Source organism: Stenella coeruleoalba, assembly GCF_951394435.1.
Source record: "Stenella coeruleoalba genome assembly, chromosome: 6".
NCBI classification, from domain to species: domain Eukaryota; kingdom Metazoa; phylum Chordata; class Mammalia; order Artiodactyla; family Delphinidae; genus Stenella; species Stenella coeruleoalba.
In genome coordinates, this window is record NC_137151.1 from 83,270,322 (window position 1) to 83,294,149 (window position 23,828).

Sequence of the window (23,828 nt, forward strand, 5' to 3'; positions counted from 1 at the left end):
CAGGATTTAAACCTGGTTCCAAAGTCCTTCCTTTTAACAATTAAAAAGGGACTGAATTCTTGAGTTATTTCTGAGAAAAAAGCAATAGTATTTGAACACTTATTCAATAGGAAGGATCATGGAGAGGGAAGAGTTTAAAAAATACTTCAGCGACATAGTTCTGGTGAGTAGGTGAACGATGAAGCTATTAATATTAACAATGAAAAATTATTTTAAAAATCAGGTTTGGGTGCCCAGTAGGAATAATTAATTCAGTTTTGAATATTCTGAATGTTTTGAGTTAAAGATGTTTGTGGGACATCTGAGGAGTGCTGTCAGCTGAAAGCTGAATTTGAGTCAGGTCCTTTAAAATGGTTCGTAAAAAGGTAAAGTTTTCAGAGCTCTTAGAATAAAGATGTTAGATAAAGTCATAAAAGCAGAGAGTAATGCCAGCCCTGAAAGGGAGGCTATAGAAAGAGAGTGAGCAGAGTTTTCAAGCTGCTAAGTATAAATCTTATGGCTCTTTTTCCTACATAAAGCATAGCAAACAGTTTTCAGAAGAAATATATATTAAGCAGTGGAATGGAGACACAGGGGATGAAAGGAAATATATGTGGTATGACACACAAGCAAAGTATGAAATTATTCAAGAGGTTTTTTAAAAGGAAACAAAAAAAGAGGAAAAGGGGAGATAAAGAGAGTTTAAAACAATGCTTTAGTTCCTGCACTGAAATGCAGGATCCCCTTGGTTGATTTTTTGCCTTAGAATGATTTGGCAGCAGAGAATGGGATGACATCAGCAAGCCAATCCCTAGTCGAGTAGAATGAAGTAGAATGAGTCACATTTCGTCTGTTTTCACTTGATTAAAATATTTTACATTTGTTGAGCTTGAAAAAAAAAGATAGAGGAAGCCAGGAAAGGAGAAAATTGAAAGTCCAAATATGGTTTGTTTCTGACTCACCAGAATTGCAGCATCATAGGAACTTTGACTTAGAGACATTAAAAAAAAAAAAAAAATGCTATTCAAGAAATAACTCTCCAAATCTCATAAAAGTGCTTTACAGTTTTCTTAAACTTTTAACTTAATACCAAACAGAAAAAACCCTATAAAAGGGTGATCTTCTTTAATACTTTTAAAATATAAAGATCTTGTTAGCTATAGAAAAAATGGGTAATATTTAAATATCATCTGGTCTTTATAACTTTTTTGTACAGATTAGTAGAAACTGCTAGTTTTGATGGTTCAAATGTGTCTAAACATTTGCTTCTTTGGAACAGAGCAAGCAGGAAAAGAGCAAGCAGAGTAAAGCAGAGCAAGCAGAGTAAAGGGGTGGGGGGCAGATTTGCTTGTTTACAGGGATTTGCCAAGTAATCTGCAAACAATCCATTTCCTGGCAAATGTCTGCTAACTAATTTGTCCATGACTCTTTTTTTACTCTAGTTGCTAATACTGACCTTCAGATCCCTTAACAACAAGAGAGATTTATAATTAGGCAGAATTCACTTGGAAAAGAAATCCATTGCTGCTGACTTTAGGCAGTTATTTTTCTAAGAATGTGAATTATTGTGAGGCTCAAATTATATAAGTGAAAGGAGTCTTTAAATAATGAGGCACTGCAAAAACCTTAGTTATTTTTTGTTTAATAGATCAGAACATGTAGAAATCATCTATGAATAGGAATAACACTGTTTGGGACCATTTCCCATTAAGAAAATGTACTACTTTCTAAGATTTCATTGTTTTTCACCCTAAATTGACATTAATTAAATATTGTTCATCAGTAAAACTTACCAAGCTCTTTACCAACCAGTGGGTGGGTCTCTCCAGTTTTTTTTTTTTTTATTGAAGTATAGTTAATTTACAATGTTGTGTTAATGGGTCTCTCTAAATATAACCCAAAACAACATAGAAAAAAATTGAGAAATTTATTCACTTAAAACTATATTATGTAAAAATAAATTTAGATGATAAATGCCACACTGTTAAAAATTATTATTATTGTTATGTGATAGACAAGAATTAAGATTTATATCTTAAGACGAGTTCTTACATATTAAGAAAAAGGCAAAGACTCCAATAGAAAAATAGCAAAACAGTCCATATAGAAAAGAAAAAATACAAATGGCCAATTATAAATACATACATAATAAAATAATTATCAGGCTTACTAAAAATCAAGTAATAAAAAGTTAAAAACAATGAGGAACCATTCTCACATTTCATATCAACAAAGATTAAAAATGAAAATACGCAGGGGGATTCGGGGAAGATGACAGAAGTAGAGACAGCAGAGTTTTTGGATATTCCAGAAAACCTATATGAGAATGGACAGAAGAGCTAGAGAGTAAAACCAAAAACCCATGGACAACATTTACAACAAAACTAGATGGCAATATACAAATGTGTGGGAACAAACCACCAACAGCCTCAAACCTGCAAGAGATGGGAAGCTGTGCAAGAGAAAATCAAGGGAGGCCAAGAGGACTTGACCAACAAGACAATCCCCAAACAACTGCCAGCAAGTAATCACTGAAAACTCCAGCAACCCGATTTGAGATCAACTGCTTAGAGGAGGAGGTGGCACAGTGAGAGTGATCCCTCCAGGTGGAGCGGTTTATTTTGTCATTGACATTGTTTAGAATTGCCAGTGGAGGCTGATAATATAAAGCCGACCAAGTTTCAGTAGCTCATTTTGTAAAATTCTCTATAGACAATGTGACCCTTTTGGATCAAGCCACTAATCTCTACTGGCTACTGTTAGATTCATTCAACAATTAACTAACTCATTCATTCATTCAGTATTCTTTTCTCTAGGAGTTAGGGGATGAGAATTCAAAGATGAGAAAACTAAATACCTGCTGCCTTGGGATCTCAAGATCTAGTATGTAAACAACACAACAAAAAGCTATAACGTGATTATAGTTACACTTTGCTACAGTAAAGATTATACTGTACATGTCACTGGGATAAATTAATCAGATTAAAAGTAGTCACATTAAAGAGCAGATAGTTGGATTCTAAACAAATAATATGGTATAATATGTTAAGATCACAAATCTGGAGTCATGCAGCTCTAAATTCTAATTCTGAACACTTACTAGCTGTGTAAACTTGGGTAAATTATCTAGGCTTTCTCTGTCTCCATTTCTTCAAATAGGGAAAACAGTAACAATACTTCAGAGTGTTATTAAGGATTAAATAAATTCAGTAATACTCTGGGACCTTAGCATTGTCTCTGATACATTGTGTATACTGGAAAATGTACATTTTTATTACTATTGAATGGATCTAATGAAATCTAAATTAGCTGGAGGGAAAGGCATGGGCAGACACATGGATATTTCACTGATCAATGAGGACCAACATGAAGAAATAGATGAAATTTACCTTGAAAGAGTGTAAAAAAGAAGAGAGGGGGGAAACAGACGGCAAGCATCTATGTGACAATACTGCATTGGACCTGCTTGATATAATAAAATAATTCTTAAAAAAAAAATTAACACCTGTTATTTAAGAATGAAGATTCATTAATTACAAATGATACTGAACAGCTCCATACAGTCTTTGCATTTATTTACTTCCTGAAATAAGAATGGCATCAGCATCCTGTTGTCCCACAAGTACACCAATACTGGAAATCAGGAACTCCTTAAAGAGGACCATGTTGGTAATCAGTGTAAGAGCTGAGTAGATTTACCCTCCTGAACTCTAGGATGTGCCCTAGCAATTTGTACACATAATCATATTTTTGTAAAATCTACAAAGATAAGCTATTTTAACTGTAATCAATTAAGGTCACTTTCCATCTGAATTCCTCTTTGTCACACTTCCCCTCATGGTCCAGTAGTGTTGGAGAGGCCACAGGCATTTTGGGGATCCAACTAAGAAGCTGAGTTGGGGATACATTTATTTTTGATTTGGTGTGGTATATTTATGTGGTTCACAGTCCATTCCACATATAGTTAAGATACTGCTAGCAGGCCTAGCGTAGGGATAGCTTCCAGAAATACACCTACCCAGAGCGCTGACTTGATCCAGCATCATAACACAAAGGTTCAAGACTAAAATTTATTTATTAACATGAACATATCCAATGTGCCTTGTAATGAAAATATATAGGTAGTGGAGAAAATACAAGATTTGAAATGTGTGAAACCAGAAACTAGTCTGTGGAAAATTCTTCCAGTCATCAGCTGTGTGCAACTGAATGGGAGCATTAGGTTCTCACTGATGCCTAGTCAAAATATATATTGATAGAAGTTCTCTTCTGTCAGTCATGTTTGATGAGACAGTGCACACAATTGTAAATAAACCATACATTCTTTTTGTTTTTCGGTGGGAAGCACATTAAATAGAATTGTCAGTTACCTCTACTTATAGAATACAATTTGTAACAGTAGTAAAAACAGGAAGTACTTCAGGGTGTGAAAATGCTTGCTTTATGCATATCAGTGTATTGGATTATATTTTAGCATATCTGTTTTATCTTATTCTGACAGTCTGGTGCTTTCAGAGCAAACAAAATGCAAAATTCCACCAATGCAGCAAAATTGCTTGAAAAAGCTAGTATTCCAATAACAAAACTACCGTGCACATATGCATCAGTCAGCATATAAAGTGCAAATGCAAAGCTCAATATGAAAGTGCAGCCATTTAAAAATGCACTTAAATTGCTCTTCTTTATGCCTTAATTTTAGGTTAGTTGTGTATATTTTTCATAATTATTGATCATACCAAAATTCAAATATAACATGAAAAAAGTATGCTAGTAGAAGCCAAAAACATTAACTTTAAAAAGATTGGTTAAAACTGGGTTGAAAAAAAATTTCTATATTTATGGCATTTGTCAGGTTTTTATATTTAAATTTATTACTTCTTTCATTCTAAGTAAATACTAACACACATACCAAATTTGTATTTTTGATTTCATAGTCTTTTTCTTATACAAGACCTCTCAAATTGAATAAGTTTCAGGACCCACAGAATCTGGAAGTACCCCTGTGTAAGGACAAAAACGAAATGGATGAATAATCACATTCATGATGACTTAGGTAGGAAAGTGGAAATTACTGTAAAACATTTGGATATAACTTAGATAAAACTGAATGACAGCAGAGTTGCTCATGTCATGGTATTTAGAGCTATAAGTGAATCTGAAAAGTACGTAGTTTAAAGTTTTTATTATAAAGTATTTGAGATTTAGAAAAAGTAAGCAACTTGCTTGGTTACACAACTAGCAAGCACAAGAATGGGCTTGGAATCCAGGTTGAACTGCAACGTAAGTCCCATGTTCCTGGGCCTGGAACACGCGGGGCTGTGGAGCCAGGGTCGACTTGGGGGCAGGGGAAAGCCTGCGTTCGGCACGTGCGCAGATGGCCCCACTCGCAGAAGCATCCCGCACTTGGTTCCTTACTCTGCCATCATCTTCATGAAATTCTTAGTAAATTTTGAAAAAAGTGGTCCACATTTTCCTTTTGTGCTGGGCTCCGCAAATTACGTGGCCAGTTCTGTGTAGAACAAGTGTGGCCCATTACAATGGCCCCCGTAGGGCTGAAATGGTAAACCTTTACTCTGCCTGGATGTCACTAGTCGTGGGCTGCCTCAAGAAGGACGTGACCCAAGGTGGGGAGACTCTGCAGCTGAGACCCAACCCGAAAAGGAAGACGAAGGAGACTTCCGGAGGGAGATCAGGGTATCACCTCCGTGACCACCACTGGAGCCATTTACTCCATGTTGTGTTAAGATCTTATCACAAGACTTTAAAGATAACTTTAGTTGCCCAATTTTCTCCTTCCTCATTGTAAGTATGTAAAGATTCCCAGAGGCTTAGTCATTTTCCAAAGTCACTTAATTTCTTAGTGAGAAAGTTTCTTAGTGAGACAACTCAAATTTGTTTGAAAATTATTCTTTCAAAATTATGTTAACTGTACTTTAACTTTACAACTTTAACATTAATTCCGTGCATTCAAGAAAAAAGACAAGGACTAATTTTCTACAGGGGTTTTAATATGCCGATCACTCCCACAGTAGCCAGTACAAAGAGACAATTTGTCTTTTTAAGTCAAATTTCGCTCACATTCCAAATAGACTCTCAGAGAAGGACATATTTTAGGAAGATCTTGAATTTAGGGGATTCTAGAAACAAATCAGTAATCTTGGTTATAAATTAGGAAATAAACCACTGGCAGCTATCGTATATAAAGTGAAAGACCCAATGCAAACAATATTTTGGCATACCAATGTTATTTCTGATGCTCTGGGGTAGGTAAGTGCAATCATAACCATGAGGATCATCACCCAGCCCTCCCCACTTCTCTTACCCTGCTCACTTTCTCCATAGCACTTATTTCTTTCTAACTTACTATTCACATTTGTTATTTTCATTGCCTGTCTCCTCCCTCTACAACATAAGCTCTATGACGTCAGTGCTTTCTGTCAGTTTTGGTCACCATTGTATCCCCAGTATAAAGAAGAGTGGCTAACTGACAAGAGGTGCTCTAAAATAAGTTGTTGAATGAATGAATGATTAAGTCCATAGAAATTTATAGAATTGTGACTAAAAATATAAAGTTCCTAAACTCACATTTGCATAATTAGCAAAGGCCAAATGCTGTCATACTATAGCTTAACAAAAATTAACATGGAGATGATAACGTAATACTCATACCCTTAAACACCCCACATTATGAAAATTACAGCATATACCCGTTTGAAGTTCAGCTTGTTTGTGAATGATTTAACTCTACTCAGGATCATGTTTTTGTTGCAATCTAAAGTGTATCTTAAATATCTGAGCAAAGTATGAAGAAGTTATTCTGAATTTTTTTTTTAATAGAGTAAAACCTAGAGAATAGTATCATGTGCTAGTAATAAAACTTTGTTTCTGTTTTGCTGATCAGAATATGGTTAAGATCTTATCTTTTGCTGGGGGGTGGAAGGGCAGGGGAGAGTGAAGAAAGAAATGCTAAAGAGAAAAAGATATAGTCAGGCTAACATTAACACTGAAAGTACATGTTTGGTATGAAGCTTATATCCAAACATTACAACCTCTTTATCAAAAGGTATTTATTCAAGAAATGTAATTAGATAAGCTTACAATTAGGTAAAGAAAAAAAGAAGGCACATGAAAGTTAGACAGGAGCAGCTCTTGACTCTTGTAAACAGGGGCTTCCCGTTCTAATAGATCATGTTCTTAAGAAAAATTCATTTACTTTTTTCATCTTCTTCTCTCCCCATCTGCTCCTCTATGGCAGCAAGGGTGAAAAATAGTGTATGGCAATATTATAAAAGTTGGACTAGAATTTGGCAAACTCATAATGCTGGAAGCCCACTATAACTTCATTGTCTATAGAATAAAATTTTCTATAATGTGGATTTATTCAAGACTCAAAGGACATTTAGTTTTGAAATATGAACATGTTCATGAGACACTTACACCACACTCAGTACATTCTGAGTTATGGCCTTGAGGCTTTGGAAGAAAATTCCTAGAGTATTACTAGAATTGAGCATAAATAATGCTTAACTATTTCAGTTGATCCATGTAAATTACCTTCATTTTGTTGCCATTTAAATTTCCTCTTACTCTCAAATGGATTCTAACTAGTAGAATAAATTCAACTGAGTATGCTTTAGGGTTTGAGCCAGATGTCCACAAACATTAGTGTACATCAGAATCATCTGAGATGACTGATAAAAATGGAAATTCTTAGGCCCCTTCCCCAGAGATTTGTAAATAATAGGACTGGAGGCGTGGTCCACATACTAAGAAACATTGGAACAAACACCTGTGAATTCCAAGCTTTTGCTAGAGTTAGAAATAGTGTTAGAAACACTATTATATAGCAAAGATAAGGAACAGTTAATGGATAAAAATATTATTAAGTATGACTTTTCATAATATATCCTCTAATACTTCTAGGTAAATGAAGAATATTTCATACCTTCTACCAGTTGTATCCTCCTAACCAGGAAAAGTGCCAATTCAAGGTTGTTCTCCTACAAACTCAAAAGAAACATCTGCGTACTAATAAATGCCAGAACAAAAATGATTGGGTAATTTCCTTCTTAGTCTACCAAGCAGACTAATCCTCAGAGAACCTAGACTGGGCACTTGAAAAAGCACTTAAGGGCTTGACTCTGGGCCACTGGACTTTGGCCAAGGCAAATCTGTCTGCTTTCCTCCTCAGAAGAGGCAGTTGTGTTTGTAGTTTAGGAAAGGAAATCACTGATGCCCAGTAGAAAGCCTCCCAGAATTCCAAAAGTACAGTTCTGCTTCAGGCCGAATGCAGAACGTCACTGAGCATATGAAAAACAGATCTCAGGACCAGAGTAAGTCAGCATTGGTCCTGAGAGCTACTTTACATGAGGTTGCTCTAGTCTCCTGCCCTGAGAAATCCTCACTCACCCAGCACAAGTATTCCCACGATGTATGTCAGAATAGTTCATGGGTAACATTCAAGGACTATAATAAATAAATTCTAGATTTCAATCAAAAAGGACAAATATCTGGGTTTTCTCCAAGTCATCCCAGGTGAAAATGTGCTCCTGTGAGACAGTTCTGTACTATAATATCTTACTATCTTGTGTTCATTAGAAAATAAAGTTCTCCAAATGACTTAGCACACAAGAAACCTTCCCCAAAAGAACTTCTAAACAAAGCCATCTTTAAAAAGGCCTCTTTCTTATCCAAATTTAGAGTCTTTTCTTCATCCAGACTCTTTCACACACAAGATTGACTGCAACAAAATGGTATGTTTGAACAATATTTTACGTATAAAACCAGTCTGGACTACACTTGCCTAATCTATAGTCCCTTCCTGTTTTTCCAAATTCAGATTATTCTCTTCACTCGTGGGGTCTCTGTGAATACTAGACCAAGCTAGGCAGTCAGGTCAGAAATAAGCCCAGAAATCTAGAAAAAGCTAATGAGGTTGTACTGAAGGTATGTGTGTGTGTGTTCACCGAAAGGCATGTATGAAAACAGCCATACCGGAACTTATTCCTAATAGCCAAAAACCATTAGCCACCCAAATGTGTATCAACAACAGAATGGATAAATAACTTTACGGTTATAATTATACAGCAATGAGAATCAATGATCTATAATTATATGCAGTTAAGTGAAAGCCTTACAAACATAACGTTGAGCAAAAGACGTCAATATCATGTTGTTGGTACATACTCTGTATTTCTATTTCTGTAAAGTTCAAACTCAGGGAAAATTAATCTATAGTGTTCTAAATCAAAATAATGGTTAACTTGAGGGAGAAGGAGAAAAGAGATGGGTTGGATGTTGGCACAGAGGGGCTTTCTGGGTTGTTAAATGGTTTCATTTACTTATCTGGCTCCTGACTACATGGGTCTGTTCACTCTGAGAAAATTTATTGTGTGTATTGTACATAAAAGATATAACACTTTTCTATATGTACATTATACTTCAATAAAACGTTCATTAAAAAAATCCTATCATGTTGTGTAACCTCTGAGGAAAATAACATAAAAGTGGACTAAAGGAGATGAGAGGTAAGGGCAGGGAAGGGTTGTACCAGGGAAAGCTAGAAGAAAAAAGGAATAAGATGGAAGAAATATCTCAGAAAGTGACTGCCAGGCTTCTTAAGGGGGAAGGTATGGGAACTGAGGATAAAACCTAAACCAAAATGCTTTGAGAACACCAAAGATCAAGCCTCCAAAAACCCCCAAGCTAGTTTCTCCCTTAATAAGAAAACACATGTCAAAAATCAAATGCAACCAAGAAAAATAAATGGCATTGTCTTCCCTGACTAATGATTTAAAAAAAATAGTGAGCTGCTTAGCTCATACCATGCAATCACCCCAGAAATCAGTTGTCCTTTCAATTTAGATGAGATAGATAAAGCATAAAGAAGGAGAAAGATAAAATATAAAAGGGGAATCAATTTTTTTAAGGAAGAAAATGTAACTTTGAAGCATGAGTTATTCTAAGCATAATACCATAATTTTTTCAACTTGAAAAATCAAAAACATCTATATACCCAAAACCATAACTGGAAGTAAGAAAGATTTTAAGAAATTTCGGGAAATATCTGCAACTTATTTGAAAGGCAAAGAGTCAATATACGTAATTTGCTAAGAATACTCACAAACCAATAAAAATGTTTTAACAGAAAAGTAGACAAAGGACACCATCAGGCATGTCACAAAAGAATACAAGTAAATGAAAAATGAATCATTCTCAATGCGTATCAAAATAATTATAGCATTTTGCAATTATAAAATTGGCAGGGGCTCTTATAAATATTAATAACCAGTGTTGGTACAATGCAGAGATACGATGGAGATATAAATATTAAAACCATCTTGGAGGACAGTCAATCAAAGTGAATCAAAACACTGTATACTGTACATACCAAGTTCAAGCTTGACCCTCAGCAATCTTCAAAGAGAATCAGGAAGAGGTGGTTATGTATGAACAGTGATGACAGCGACTCTAGGATCCAGAAGCTTGTTGGGCTGTTCTTGGGTATAACACCAATGAGGAAGCAGATGGCTGGGCTTTTAGGGACTTTTGATACATCAGGAGCTGGTCCATGAGGAGGCTAAAAATGAAGACAAATATTCATGACAAACGGACCCAAAAGGACCAGCAGCAAAATGACAAAAAAACCTCTCCTATCTTGAAAATAGTCTCTAATATTATTTTAACCTAAATATCTCTTACCACATCTTAATTATCACAGTCAGACTCTCAAGGAAATCTGTATTCAAATTTGGCAAAACACTAGTTGTGTTCCCTTTGCACCATTTTCCTAAAGAATAAAGCTGCTGTGGGTCTTTTCTCCTATTTACAACAAAGAGAATATAATCAGTGTTTTAAAAATAATTTTTTAAACGAAAAAGATACTTTTCAACTATGAAAAATAAAAAGAATTAACTGTTTTAAAACAAAACCAAAGCAACAAAAACAAGCAAAAAGAATCCTTCACATATAATACATGTTCCAAGTTAGACACTGAGTTTTGGGGATATTCTGGGTTTTTAAAATTTCTATGTTGTTGTGTTGTTTTGTTTTTTCCTATTGTGTTTTACTTTTAGAGTAACCACTGAGTTAAGCTACATAAGTATGACAGTTACTGTGCACTGTCTCTGACTGCAGGGCACAGGTTCTGTAGTTAAACTGCTTGGGTTCAATTTCCAGCTCTTCTGCTAATAAGCTGCACAACTTTGGGCAATTTAAATTTTTTCTCTGTGCATCCATTTCCTCCCCTGTAAAATTAGGAAAATAATAGTAACATACCTGCAATGTTTTGTGAAAATTAAATATCGCTGCATAAACACTAAGGATAATTATTGAGGCAGTAAAAGTGCTACATAGTGTCTGTCATTACATTTATATCTCTTAGCTGTTTCCACTATTACAGATTAAAAAGCATCGAGCATGATTTATTGGTGATAACATTTCCAAGAACTCAAACCAGAAAAGCATATGTAAGTAACAAGAACTAGTACTAAACAGAGAAACGATAGAGGAGTGATGTCAGCAAGATGGTGGAATAGGATGCCCCAGACCCTTCTCCCTCCCACAGAAACACTGATTCAATAACACACGGACCAATTCCCCTTATGAGAAATCCAGACACAGTTAAGAGGCTCCTGTACCCCAGGTAAGCACAAAATCGGCCACACTGAAGCCAGTAAGAAAAGTCATGGCACTCTCTTTCCATAATCCCTCTCCCTGGCACAGCACCACACAATTGGGAGGAAACTCCCATCTCCTGGCTTTTCCCTGGGAAGGAAAAGAGAAGACTAGACCACACATCTAACATTCTGACTTTTCAGAGGGGCTTCCATGGGATTGGCTTCTGCCTCACCTGTCATGGAGTGTTAATGGAACCCCAGCTACTCTAGGCGGGCCACTGGGAATGAAAAAGCTGGGTGGCATATTGATGATCCAGAGGACCCACAGTACAGCAGACAGAGGCGAATACAGCTCAGCAGCCTCTCTCTCTGGAGGAAGAGAAGAGTGGAGCATGTGATCAATTTTCCAGCTTTTTGAGAGCCGCCCAAGGCACTGGTTTCTGCATAGCCCAACTCAGGGCTCTGACAGGACCCAGCATACTATGGATGACACTATAATAGAAAACTACAAGCCAATATTCCTGATGTATAGATACATAACTCCTCCACAAAATACTAGCCAACCAAATTCAATAGCACATGGAAAGAATCATTCACTATGATTAAGTAGAATTTATCCTAGGGATGCCAGGATGGTTCGGTATATATTTTTATACATTATCAATTGCTATGGTACACTGTATTAACAGAACACAGGGTAAAAGTCACATGATCATCTAATAGGTGCAGAAAAAGCATCCGACAAAATTCAACACCATTTCAAGGTAAAAACACTCCATAAACTAGGAATAGAAGGAAATTACCTCAACATAAAAAAGACCAAATATGAAAAGCCCACAGCTAACATCATACTCAGTGGTTGAATACTGAAAGCTTTTAATCTATGATCAGGAACAAATCAAGGTTATCTACTCTTGCCAGTTGCATTCAACAAAATACTGGAAGTCCTAGCCAGAGAAATTACGAAAGAAAAAGAATAGGCATCCAAATTGGAAAGAAAGATTTAAACTGTCTCTGTACACAGATGATAAGTAGAAAACACTAAAGATTCCATTAAAAAACTGTTAGAACTAATAAACGAATTCAACAAAGAAGCAGGATACAAAATCAACAAACAAAAATCATCTGTATTTCTCTGCATTAACAACTAATAATCTGAAAAGGAAATTTAAAAAATAAACCCATTTACAATAGCATTCACAAGAATAAAATACTTAGAAATAAACCAAGAAAGCAAAAGCTTGTACAATGAAAACTATAAAACTTTACTGAAATAAATCAGTAGGATGCAAATACATGGAAACACATCTGTGTTCCTAGACTGGAAGACTTAATATTGTTTAAATGTCCATATTACTCAAAGTGATCTACAGGTTCAATGTAATTAATCTCTTTCAAAAACCCAATGATCCTTTATTGCAAAAATAGAAAAAATAACCCTAAAATTTATGGGGAGCCACAAAGGACCCCAATAGCCAAAACAACGTTGAAAAAGAACAAAACTGGAGTCCTTACACTTCCAACAGGATAGTAATCTTTAAAGTATTCACTAATTTAAGATGAACTCTTGCCTGTACAGTGCAGAGGTGCATACTGTCAGTGTTTTATGGCATTACCCTTCTTCTTTCTGAGCTACTCTAGCCAATCAGTGCCTCTTGTGATTGGCTTACCTGGGTTTTACTCCAGTCTTGTAGTCATCCAGTGTCTTTAAGATAGCTTTATAGATCCCTTTTCTGAAACATTATGTGTTTTTTCCATAATATGACTCTCAGAGGATATCTTATTTCCCAGTTCTCAGAGGAAGCTACTTGAGGTAACTCTCAAAAGCAGTCAATATACGATATAACACATTAATATTATTAACATGTAATGGAAAATTAATGGATCAATTAATCAGTCAATAAATCTGTGGAGGGAAAATCTAAGCCATAAAACTATACTCAGAAGTACACATCATGAACAGAACCATGTTCATAACATTTTGCCTTTTCTATGCATTGGTATTTGCTCCCTCAAATTGGACTTCAAATCATACAGTTTTATCATTAAAATCAAATAGCTTGCCACTCAGATAGGAAGATCCATCAATCCCCCATTGTATGTTACCAATATTAATGTTTTGTAGAATTTGCATTTTCATTCTTCAGTTTTCTACAGGGTTCAGTGGTGCCCTATTTTCTTCCACATCAAATATAATCATCAACTTTCCTCACCATATACCCTCACTATTCTCTGAAATACAACACAGCTTTTGAAACTGAAGCTTAGAGAGGTGTGTTGCCTTGCCCAAGGTTAAACAGCTAGTAATCAGTAGATCCAGGATTCAAATACAGCTCTAGCCAACACCAAGACCTTCTTTTCACTGTATATAATATGCCTCACAAACAAACATGCCCTATGGGATCCTATTTCACTGTGTTCATTCTTGACTGAAAACCCATCTGTTCAAATTTCACCCATCCTTTATGGTCTAACTCAAACTTTGCTGCCTTTCTTTCAAAGATACATATTTTTTGTGAGAAACATCATTACTATAATGCTGAAAAATGTTAAACTGCAATATAATATTAACTTTAAAATATGCTTTCAAACATAAAATACAAAGCGGAAAATTTGGTAACTCAATGGAACAGGTTGAACTTGATGATGAGAGGAAGGGACAATGGATAAGGGAAGGGGGCTGCAGAGAGGAACCTATCAGTTGATCCTGGAGATTCTGGGAAAGTGGGACACAGATGTCTCAATTCCCAGCAGCTTCCAGAGGAAGTAGGATGGAGCAGCCTGACCAGTCCAAGTCCTCCAATCTTATACTCATGGAGACAGAGCGCCAAATGGAGACACCAGAATAGATCAGCCAAGGAAAATAAGTGAATAATATGAGAGCTTGCCTTACGTATTTTGATGGGTTGGTTAGAAGGGCAGATAATAGAAACACAGTGAGCCCCTGAATGGATCAGGAAAATGTCACCACTCAGGGAGAGAAAGGTAAAGAAAAAAGCAGCATAGGAATGCTGCAGCCAAGTGAGTGGTAATCAATCCTTTCCTATTTGGTAAGAGGAATAGAGGGCAGAAGAATATTAGAAGTTTAGAGGAAGGAGAAGAAAGTGAGGTGGATATGTCAGAGAATTAACACAGCCTTTTCTGAAGGGCCAGATTTATCTTCATTGGTTTGGAGGGAGAAAAAAGAAAGGTGGGTAAGGAAGATAAAAAGGAAAGAGAGGGAAGGAAAACAAAACAAAGGTGAAGGAAGGAAGGAAGTGGGGAGGGGGGAGGAGGGAGGCATAAGAAGGTATTTATCTTGCAATTTTTCATATGTTCTAACATTGAACTGTAGGATTCATGACAATACTGCTTCTCATAACTTACAAGAATTCCAGGTTTCTTGAGAACTGTGTTCATGCTTTTTTTCTCTATTCAAATAATTCAGCAGACCACAATAGAGCCACAAAGAAGCAATATTTTATAAAGGGTGTTACTTCCTTGCTATTACCCACTCCATACACAGAAACTTCATTGTGACAGTTAGATAAAATCTATACCTGGAAGAGGTGCTTTAAATCAAAACTCAGATGGATTATTTAAGATGATGAAGCTCAAACTATGGTATGCTTACTATATGTGTTTTATTCTAAGGTTAATTTAGGAATGCTTAATTTTTTTAAAAAACTAAATAATGTATAGTTGGGAATCAATATGAACTTTTTCTTTCTCCTCACCAATTAAGACAGGTTCAACTCCTAGCCAAGGTAGAGTTTTCTCTTAGGACATCTAAGGAGAATGCCTATTTCTCGGCTTCCCAAGAAGCTCCTCTGTGTGCACCACTCTGTCTAGTGCAATATGGGCCTTGTGGAATGTCAACTCTGCCACTGGACTAGAGTTTTTAGTCTCAGACATTCTTTAAGACATTTCTCAATCTTAAATATTTATGAGTTGATCTATTTCAATATTAGCTTTCTCTAAAAATCTAATGTCCCAAAGATTTATGCATTTTTCCCAATTTCTCTAGAGATGTATCCTTTTTCTCTGATTATTCTTTCCTTCCTTCCATTGGATATATTTTAATCTTTCATATCTTAACTGTAATATGGTAAAGGAATATTTTTAGAAACAATTTTGCTAGGAAGAATAGTTCACCATATGATAGAGTCAAAGTTGAAACTGTATTTTCCCTATTGATGACATTACAACTTATGTTTAGTGTATTTCCTTTTGCTGGAGAAACGTATGCCATGTACTATTGAACTATTTCATAGCTAATATTGTGGAAACCACAAAAGCACTTAGCTTAACAATGAAAACAAATTAGACTTCAATGAGTAGAATTCTGTTGATACTGCTGATTTTACTTATGGATCATTGCAAATACTTATGATAATATATTTGGTTATTTTAAACAGAATACATCATTTTATTTCTGAAAGAAATTTTTAATCTTTCTAAACAAAAAGCATATCATATGAAACTTTCCAATCATTCATAAATACCTGAAAAATCCATTTCTAATCCAGAAATATAATCCAAATTATACCAGGTCACACGTTAGTTAATTACACATTAGTTCTAGTTTGGTATCTTTGATTCATGTAATAATTTATTGAAAGACCTGTCCCAGCTATGTCAGAGCTGAGACTGGAAACTGTAGCAAATGGAAGCAGGTGATATCCCCGATAGCACTTAGCTACATGCTTTGGCTACAAGAAGCTAAGGAACCACATAGAAAGGAAACTGAACCTGTCCACATTTGGGCTTTAGTTATATACAGACACATGATAGACTGCAGTATGGGGATGTGGTAAAATGTAATCAAAGCCAAATAACAGCCGATAGAGAACAAGGCTAGTCTTAGAGAAAAATCAGCATAAATGGTAAATAATTTTGTACAATGTACCAGATTTAGCAAAACATCTCCTTGGTGAGAGAGACTGACGGCTGAAGATAAAACCTTAAGCAATGTTTGAATGCAACAGCCTTAAGCAATGTTTGAATTCAACAGATCTAGCCTTCTGGACTGGAGAGGGCTGCCTGTGGTCCTTGAGAAAGAGAAAACTATGGCGCAAACCTAAAACAATTCAATTGCTTCTTCCTTTTTTTTTTTCTTTTGAGCTCTTGAATGTCTGAACACACCTTTAATTCTTCTTCTTCTTTTTTTTTTTTTTGGCTGTGTTGGATCTTCGCTGCTGCGCACAGGCTTTCTCTAGATGCAGAGAGCGGTGGCTACTCTTTGTTGTGGTATGAGGGCTTCTCCCTGCGGTGGCTTCTCTTGTTGAGGAGCACAGGCTCTAGGCGCGCAGGCTTCAGTAGTTGTGGCTCGCGGGCTCTAGAGCACAGGCTCAGTAGCTGTGGCTCACGGGCTTAGTTGCTCCGCGGCATGTGGAATCTTCCCGGACCAGGGCTCGAACCCGTGTCTCCTGCATTGGCAGGTGGATTCTTAACCACTGCACCACAAGGGAAGTCTCTCAATTGCTTCTTAACTGAAGAAGAAAGCAATTCATCAAATCAATTCTTCTGAGGAGTAATAACTTCTCCTCCGCTTCCAAACAAAACAAAAAAGCAAGACTGAGATGGAGGAAATGTTTCTCTGCCAGTTGGATAAAAGATCAACCTCAATCCAAGACAGGTAGAATAGTGAGGAGATCCAAGCACAGTAGCAGAGAAGCAGTCTTTGCACCCTAACAAGAGGCCTATGCAGGTTGTGGCTCCTGTGCAAATGGGCCAAGGAATGCTGACAGCATCACAGATGGTGAAAGAAGCATCAAAGTGAAGAGCAGAGTGATGGACAACAGTCCAGAGAGATGGCAGGTACAAAAGTAGAGGTGCAGGACTGTGGAATGAATTAAAGAAGAGATAAGAAATGAACCTTCTCTGAGAAATCCCAAACAGCCAAAAAAAGAGAAAAAATATTTGGCAGCTGATGGCTCTTTACCTAACAGTCTTACTTAGTGCCCACAAACCAGTGTGTATTTTTGCATATTAATATGTGAATATGTTAATAGGAGCTATGTACCCCATCCTCTCTCCCCAAAAGAAGCTCTGTGGTTAAATAGGATTGTGAAACAAGCACCTATAACCCCTCTTCAAGATTCACAATACATATTAGAGTCAGAAAATTCCACAGTACAATTTATCTGCCCAAAAGATGCTGTTTTTGCAACATACTTACTATCACACTGAGGATTACACGACATATCGGTTAAGAAATCCTAGTTTGAAATTTTTAAGTTTTAAAATGCAAGTAACCCAATGCATGGAACAATGATAGGTCCTGAAAATATATTTGATGAATATTCAAAACCTTTAAAATCAATACATATTCTAATTTTTCTAGGAGTAAAAATAATTGTTATAATTTACTTGGAAATATTTTACTCCCAAAATTGTTTAAGCTGCACTTTTAAAACCAACATTTTTTAGCTAGTTCTTACTATTTGAGCTCCAAAATATCAGAAAAAGGGAATGTATGTATTCAATCTACGAAATGTCACAATTTCTAACCTAATAGCATCTTTAAGTTTTGGTTTTATCAATGTCACAAATTAGTAGTTTTCATTCTCAAGATACAGCGGTGTATGCCATAATTTATGTTTGTACAACGAAGTCTGACATTTCAGAGAAGTTTCCCTTATCTACAGCTATTTCAATGTTTTAAAAAATTGGAGAAGAAACAGATGTTAAATGGTGAAATATATTCTAAACTATTTCAAAAATACTTGGCAGCAAGTGCTGGAGCATTAGTAGAAGAACAGCTCTGTATAAATGGCCAGTTTATTTTGCATGTACTTTTCTTGAAAGAAAAATAATTTTAAAAGAGACAAAGGAGAATTATTGATGTGTATTATATAAACATTTATTAATATGGAAAACAGCTTTTAATATTATATTTCATGATGTTGAGTCTCTATAAAACTCTACATACATACTCATAAATATAATATATTTAAAATTTTTCAAGTTCCTTCTGCTTATTACAACTTGTGATTTTTTTTTTAATTAGCCCTGATGATCTTACCCTTCCTTCCTACCTTTTAATTTCTACTATAGCTTTTAAACTAATCTTTGCTCAAAAAATAGACTAATCCAATATTGCTCTACATTAATTTCTGAAAGATTCTTGTGGTCGAGTAATAACTCAAGCTTCTGGGCATATCTGGTCATTTTGTGTAATATGTTCATTTTATTCTTGGTCATCAAGCTATGTTTCTACATCACTAAATAGCTTTAAACTATCTTTAATGCTATTTTAGTGGATAGACTAAAAGATGATTCCACTAAAAAGAAGGTTGTTATAAGATTTCAAAGAATTTGGGGCAAAAAAGCATTAGTTGGCTTAACTCAAAGTTTTTTAATGAATTTTTTCTTAACCATTTGTCCCAGGGATAGCCAACTCTGTAGTTTTCTTTGGCATGCCAAGAACAATTTTATTAAAACAAACTTTCAGGGAATGAAGCTAGCAATATATAGGATAAGCATATACTATCCCAGATTATTTTTCCTTTTGCTAAAATTCTCTAATATGGCTGCTGAAATTGATATCGTTTTACCACTAGTTGCAATCATTTACCAAAATAGCCAAAATTCAGAGATTGTCTATATTTCATATCAAAAGAAGGTAGCAATTTTAAAGTTCAATTAATGAAACTGTCATTAATGCAAAGCTTAAATTCTTTTCCAGTTGGCCTTGAAGTTTAACGTTGTGTATGATGTGGCCAAACTCCAGCAACTGACTAATTTATGAATAAGTAGTAGACTGGCTACAGTTTCCCATGGTAATTCAAGATCCAAAGTTTCTTTATTCAAAAATAATCCAGAACTCATTAGACAATTTTAGCATACTTGAAGTACAAATAAATTATCTTTGTCTTTATCCCAGCATTCCAAATTTAGGTTTATAAGTAGTCCTTTTATCTGTGATCCCCCTGATTGGATACTCCTGCTTAATTATTTAATTAAAAAAATTCAAATAACAAAGACATCACTCAATCACTAGCTATCAGCTGGATTAAGGCCATTGTAGCTACCTTTATATCATCATGCACATGAGTATGGTTGTAAAAGTAGAGGAAAGAACAGCATGTTTCACTTCTGGCCTGCAGCCAAGCCACATCTTCCAATGAAAATATATACTATATGAAAAGAATGAACAATATTCAAGATACTTAGGGTGCTAGGGAACAGGAACACATAGCAGCAGCAGCTCCCACTTACATATAGGGAGCCTTCACTGTGCAGAGTACATTTCCTAGAGCTTTGGCCATGTTAGCTCATATAATTCACACAGCAAACCTATGAAGTTGGTACTATATTACCCCATTTTACAGATGAGGACTAAAATGCAGAGAGATTAAGTAACATGCTAAGATCATGCAGTTGGTAAAAGGAGGAGCTGTGATTAAAATCCAGACAATTTGACTTCATAACCCACACTCAAAACCAAGTTGATGAAGCTTAATCAGGCTATTCTGCAATTTTAGAGAGTGATATTTTAGCCAACTGCCCCAAAGTTTTTGTCCAAACAATTTAGAGTCACTTTAGCTAGAAGCTTCAACAGAGTGGCTAAACTTGCGGATATGATTTCCTGCAAACTTCTTCCCTCCCCTACTTGTAGAGCACTCCTATTTTCTCTACTTTTCTCCTTCATTGAAAGAATAAATATCTCTCTTACTTTCCAAGACTAACTAAAGGTTCCACTTTAGCACTTAATTCCATCTCCTACCTTTTTAGGGGTAAAACCATACCCTTTTAAAGACCATGACGCATAACTGTCCTCACACTGCTGCACAGCATTTTTTCCTCCACTCAAGACTATAACATATTCACATCTCTACTTCCTTTGATAAAATAAATCTTCCCTCAACCCCTCTAGAGCTACTATCCCATCTTCACTCCTTTACCTCATGCAATTTTTATTTTAACTAAGGAAAGGTGGCTAAAGCAGGGCCAAATTAGTCACCATGATTTAGTCAGAGGCCAAAAAGAAATCACAATACAAATTGTTCAACTGCTTTGATATAAAGAGATCAAGACTTGGAGCCAGAAATCTACTCTGCTTAATGGTGTGAATTCTGGACATCAGTCATCTGCAAAATATGGACAATGATACCTACCCCCATTATGCTCTTGGGAGAATTACATGTGACCAAGTGTGAGAAAACCCCTCAAACTCATCTTGGAACACAATAAATAATTAGGAAATATTTGTTGAATAAGAATTATAAGTAATAATTAAGGGAAAATTATTTTATATTAAAAAACAAGGAATGAGATCAGAATGGATAAAAAGAAGAGAGCACTTGTATGTGAGGGAGAGAGACAGAGGTCAAAATGGAGAAAGAATGAACAAGATTGTGTAAGCACTAATCCCCAGAAGGTGCTTTGGAATTCATTCATTCAGCAAATATTTATAGAGCACATACTATGTTCCAGGCGGGGTTCTTGGCACCTGGGATTCATCAATAAACTAAGCAAAGAGAGTCTCTCTACGTCTGCTTTTGTCTACTCCAATAAATTAATCCTACTAAAGAACCACCACGTTATTTCATTGTTTGAAAGTCTTCAGCAGAACTTCACTGTCTACTTAATAAATTCCAAACCGCTTAGCCTGTCTTTCAATGTCTTTTATTAATTTTTTTAAACTCCAATCTATTTCTTACTATTTCAGCTTTTCCCCTACATGTACTCTCAGGAGGCATAAAAATAAGATTTTAAAGGGACGCTAGAGCTCTTCTAGAGTTTTGAAATTGAAGCATATTTGAGTGTAGCTGGGACATCTAAGAGACTTGAGGAGAGGGTGGAGTTGCAGAAGATGGGGCTGTGAAAGAAAACTGGACTAGAGCCAGATTATAAAGGACATTATAAGCCACGCTAAGAAGTTTGAGTTTGTTCTTAAAGGCAACTGGACACTTTTAACAAAGGAGTGACATGATCAGATCTGTGTTTTCCAAAGGTAATTCTGGAGGCCGTGGTAGAGTAAATTTGAAGAGGAGATGTCTAGTGGCATGGAAGGCAGCCAAGAGTATTGCAATAATAATGAGAGACGCTGTTAGCTAAATTATACAGTGGAGCTGATGGAGTGAAGGATTAAAGAAACATTTCAGAGTTATTATCAATGAGGTCAGGGGTAAGGTGGCAGAATGATTTAATGGTTATGTGGCTCTGCAGTCAGACTGCCCTTGTCTGAACCCTGTCTTCCACACTTCTTAGACATATGACTTAGGTCAAGTTAACACTGAGATTCATTTTTCTCATCTGTAGGGTAGAGATAACCAAAGTATCTATCTCCACAGATGCTGTGAAAATTAAAGTCAATAATTCACACCAATTTCTTGGCACCATACCTGGCTTATTAAGGGCTCTATAAATTGTATCCCTAGAATGTAGCAAAGCATCATTCAGCCTTTAGGTCTCCCTCTCAGCTTTCTGTCTTCAAATTTGTTAAATTTTCCTCATATTCCCTACATAATGCATTTTTATCTCTATTGGATCATTCCTCATGCCATCTCTTTCACTCTGGTTTCCATCTACCAAAATCCAACTTAATGTCAGAGTCTATGGTTTAATCATCTTTGAATCCCCAGCACTTAAGTTAATTAGGCTGGAATTAAATTTGTTCAAAGTTCTCTGAAAACCTCTCCCAACATGATTTTTCCAGCCCCTGAACTTTCATAGTACTTTATATCATCCTTGACTCTTACCACACACAGTCTTGCATTTGAGGACTTGATGTAAGTAACTAAGCTCCCCTCATTGCTCCACGAGTCATTTCCCCACTCCAACTTTTCTGGGGCTCTACACATGATCAGATTGGTGTCTTAGTCCAATGCATAACTATTCAATGATTTTCTCATTCACTCAATGACAAATAATTCCAAAGAAGCCACCAACTAGATTATAAACTCATTATTGCCATAAACTGACTGTCTTTGTAGTTAATACTTACATTTAATGTTTCATTATCTTGGAACCTGTTGCTGGAGAAGTACTAGAAGGTGCTCATTAAGTAATCTTGAGTTCACAAGATTTGATCTTCTGTTGACCGCCCTTGGGTATTTCATGATTCTCACACAATCTTTCCAAAAAGTAAAACTCAAGGCTTCTCAATTAGGATAATTTTAACTTTTAGGCACATGCTCTGCTATAATTTAACAGAAATGATTGTTGTTTGTCCAGCTTGGGTCACATTACATTTCATTGTGTGGGCAGGCATCTGAATGTTTCACAAACAGCAGTTATAAGGGGTGTAAATATTGGTTGGCTTATACTTAGTTTAGAAACTCAAGGCTGCTATGGCCAGTGATCTAAACCAGCATCACTAAAAGATCTTGGGCAGGGCTTTCAAATGTCTTGGGAAGGCAGTCAGCGTAACACATGTGCCATCCACATTTCCAAGTCTGGTGTTATGAGCAAAAAGGAAATCTGCCTGAGCATGCTCAGGGCAGATAGTATACCCAGGCCACTTCTCCTGTCCTCTGGTGTTGTGCTCCCACCTGGGGCCTTGAGAGCACTCCCACACTGCCTGCTGCCATTCCAGGCCCTGCGGCACAGAACTATCCCTGACATTACACCAGAATCAGGCTGCCTCTGCTTGTCACCAGAAGCCAAGAGACAGTATTCTACTGCATTCGAACCAAATGCTGCTGAGGGATGCCAGGAAAAATGTGAAACTGGAGCCAATTTGGGAAGTAAACCAACTCACAGATTCTTGCTCAACCTAGCAACAAAACCCCTATCATTTGAAAGCATCAGTACACACTCCTTTCGTTCCAAAGACATCATAATAACTCTGTATCTTACAGACTTTATGCTGCTACCTGCAAATAGTTGTTATGCTTATTCATCAAATGCAAAAAGAAAGTATCTGCATACTGCATCCTATGTCTTTTCCCAAGGGATAGCCCTAAGATTGTAAAGGACAAAAGTGATGCATCACTCCCACTTCCACCAATCAGAAAACAACCTAGTCAGGTTCTTTCCCATGTATTAGAAGCATATGCTTCTGATCCAAACACTTCGGTTGGTAGGAGTCAAAGAATCAAAACATAAATTCCAAATGTTGATTAAGAGAATATGCAATGAAGTTAAAGAGTTAAAATCCAAATATTAAAAGTCTAGTTCAAATACATATTTCATGCAAGTCAAAAATTTGCATTCCCCAATTAATTATTAAAACAGTCAAATTTGTGTAGTCATTTAACATTCTTTCCAGTGTGCAATAAAATTTATAGGATAATTTTAATG

The 23,828-nt window shown here is 36.1% G+C and overlaps 1 long non-coding RNA gene across 2 annotated transcripts in view; it reads right to left on the reverse strand.

The window, feature by feature from the left end:
* LOC307188225 overlaps window positions 1-23,828 on the reverse strand; it is a 291,691-nt gene that overhangs the window by 96,247 nt on the left and 171,616 nt on the right. For both annotated transcript variants that reach the window (XR_013828850.1, XR_013828851.1), the window contains exon 4: window positions 10,370-10,558. This is a non-coding gene — a long non-coding RNA (uncharacterized lncRNA). The remainder of the gene's footprint in view (window positions 1-10,369; window positions 10,559-23,828) is intronic.